Consider the following 3,510-nt stretch of genomic DNA (forward strand, 5'->3'; position numbering starts at 1 on the left):
AATTTTAAGAGTACAAACTAATAATTTTGAAATTTAAATTGCAAATTTATCTGTTTTGAAATAAGCAAAAAATGTTATTCCTTTGTCATTTTTTTGTAAAATGAAAAATAAACTTTTTTTCCCTCTTGTGAACTCAATCCGGGGACATACTGTATAATTTGATTAAAAAATTCGACTAAAATGTGTATGTAAATATTTTGGTCGATCTAACTTATTTTTTAAGTAAACTGACGCCATTGGAGCTCATTTTACGCAGAATTTTAGGCAAATTCCAAATCCAGACTTGAAATCTTAATTTTAATTTTAGGCAAATTACTGAATTATGACCAATTAAAATTTCAGATAGATGGTTTATATTTTTAAAATGTTTAATGTTGAATTTCTCAGAAACTTCGACAGATAGAAAAATGCGTTTTTTGCCATTATTTCTCTCGAGTTTTTGTTGCTCAAAAAATATCATCTATTGGTCAAGTGAACATTACACTCTCGTTTTTGCTCCACCTTTAGAATAAGCTTTTGGGATTGGTTGTTAATTTTTTATTCTTTCTCGAATACTATTAAATTTGTTTTTAAATTCACCATCTGTATTGTTGTCGGCACCCTTTTTTGCTCTAGTATAAACTAATGTTATTGTAGCTCATTTTAAGCAGAATTTTTCATTGAATTCCAGGCATAAACTTCGCGTATGCTTACAAATAGCAACGACAGATAGAAATATGCGTTTTTTTCATCGATTTTTCTCACTCTCTCGTTGCTAAGAATTCAAATTTAATTTTATTCCGAAATATAAAAAGAAATTAGCTTCTATTTATATCTGCATACTTATTTAGAATAGCCAAGTCTCATGTCACCGAATTTTGAATTTTACTGTTATCTTTCGAATCGAATCCTGTCAAGTGTAGCAAATTTTTCGAGAGAGCTCCTTCGCCAAAATTCTGTTCTTTGCATAACAGTGACGCTATTCTCTCGGTTATTTCGTCATGATACGTCATTGAATCAGGGCACTTAAAAATTTGCATATAAGTATTATTAAAAGCAGTAATGTACGCAGATAAAGTGTCAACATTTTCACGCACGTCTATTAAAATTCAAAATACAGTGTACTTGGTGTTTGTGAGATATGTACTATTACAAGTTCCCTAGAGAAAATTACCTCCATTTCAACACTGCTGGGTATTGTTAATTTATTAGCAGAATTAATGCAGCTATGAATCATAAGAAATACAACTGACTGCATGAATGCATGACAGCTGTGTAGGTCTTGTCTATGCACATTTTTTTATCATGTCCTTTAAAATAATTATTCCGAAGATAAAATCAGAAATTTATCGTATTTAAAACAAACAATATCATTTATCATTCAAAACCTGTTGAGTATTAATTCTGATTTATAACATACAAGATGTCAAATGCAACATGTTGCGAGAGGCCACTCCCACGATTTCAACCCTACAGCCAAAAATACAGATATTTTCTAAGCAGAAATGCGTTGACTAATTAAGTCGTTTGATTTATTGTTCGGTTTCTAGAATGTGGGTCGAGAAAAATTCTTTGTAAAATAAAATGTAAACAAACTGTTTTCTTGTCTTTTTATATGAATAATGCAATTTTTATTTACTAATGATTTGTTGTGGTAGGACATTCAATTGAATATATTTTACTGACATAAATAGCTTTCCAACATTACGCTTAATCTTGATTACATTTTTTGCCATTAAACTACAAATGTACAAACGTATTTACGTTACAATAGATAATAAATTCGATATAATTACAAAAAAGCTCGGTATCGTTTATAGCGCTTCAAGGTGCTTGTTTCATTAAAAATTGCTTGATTTAACATAACAGCAACATACAAATGTATAATTTTGTTTAGTTCACAGAATCGATTCTTGTGAGTACAGTTTTCGCGCTTGATCTGACGTTGAAGTCTCCGCATAGGTGCAATGTTACTTATAGGTTCTGAGAGCTTTGAATTTTTATTTCATTTTGAAAGTTGAGCAATTAGCAAGATTTTAACGTTTAAAATGAATTTTTAAGGTAATATTTCATATTTATATTTTGGTAAAAAGCTGCTAAATAAACAACATTTTTATAATAAAGTGTTTCTTTGAAATACGACGAACAGGAATAGTTTAAATAAAGTTGAGATTCTACAAGATGTTGCTACTAGTAGTTCCAGTTTTAAAATCTCAATTGATTAATTCTTTTCCACGCATACCAACTAGGTTTTTTCCGATAAGCGTCGACCAGAACAGGTATTTTTTTATGTAGATCGAGTGCAACTAGGTTAAAAATAAGTAAAAGTGTAGGTTGGAAGAAACCAAAACTAATTTAAATTTTGCTAGATTCACCGTCGTTCTCCAGAACTAGTCGCATCGTTGCGTTCACCAAAAACCTCCTGACAAAGAATCAGTCCGTAAAGTTCCAACAGAAAGAACAAAACCGCGTGATCAATTCAATCCCCCAAAAATCTAAGCAACTTTCATCTAGTCTGACCTAGATCAAAGGAAAAACGAACGAAAATCGCCAACATTGTTCTTAAGTGCATGTTGACGATAACAGCACATCCTAATGGAGAACTCCTGCACTAACTCGTGTGTGTGTGAAGCAAGGAGAAATTATTGGCCTTGTTTCTTGACCTAGAAATACGAAGACATACATAACGACAAGGCCGTTAGCATTTAACACAAACGAAAAAAAGAGAGCATGATCGCGCATGCGTGTCTTATTCAGTCGCGGTGTGCTATGGAAAATGCATGAGAAAGATGAAATGCGATCTAGTCACCCTTGATGAATATTTGGCGTTCGAGAGCAGACTTTCCCTTTTTGTTCTGCTGATGCTTTTCTTTGTTGGTCGCACCAGAAACCAGATTTTTGTGGAACAGTTGTTGATCTCTTTTTGACGACACTGCTGGCGGATCAAGTTGTCAAAATAACTCTACTACAATATCTTTATTTCGAAGTGGGTTTTTTGGATACATTTTCATTGGAATGCGCGAAGAAACTTACACCTTGTTTACGCGACAGCTAAATTTGGAGACTTAGAAAGTTGATTAGATTCCAACATTTGTGTAAACAATGCAGACTCATAAGTAAATTCACTTTTGCACTTGTTACTGACAAAATCAATACTTCATGGAAATTTCTGCACTTAGGATGACTGACTTGGTAAATATAAATTCTTAGAAAGTATAAAATCGCAGTCCTACATTTTAAATATGAAAATAAAAACTCAACTGTTTTTACAAACATTAACAGTATGGCATAAAAATGATCATATTTGCACAATGAACCGTGCGATTGTTTAAAAAAATACATCATTTTGTTGGTAATACTGAAAAAATTGAATAACGCCAAACATCAATTGTTTATTCAGTGAATTAAGACTCCTAATTAAGAGAGATTATATTCTTATAGAACATAATTTGGCTCTTCTTTTCAAATCTTTTGTATTTCAGTAAAGGTAATTGCATAAAGCAAAACTATAAAATACAAAAAAACACCACA

Source organism: Gnatocerus cornutus, chromosome 5 (genome assembly GCF_029298725.1).
Source record: "Gnatocerus cornutus isolate USDA-ARS CGAHR chromosome 5, icGnaCorn1.1, whole genome shotgun sequence".
NCBI classification, from domain to species: Eukaryota; Metazoa; Arthropoda; class Insecta; order Coleoptera; family Tenebrionidae; genus Gnatocerus; species Gnatocerus cornutus.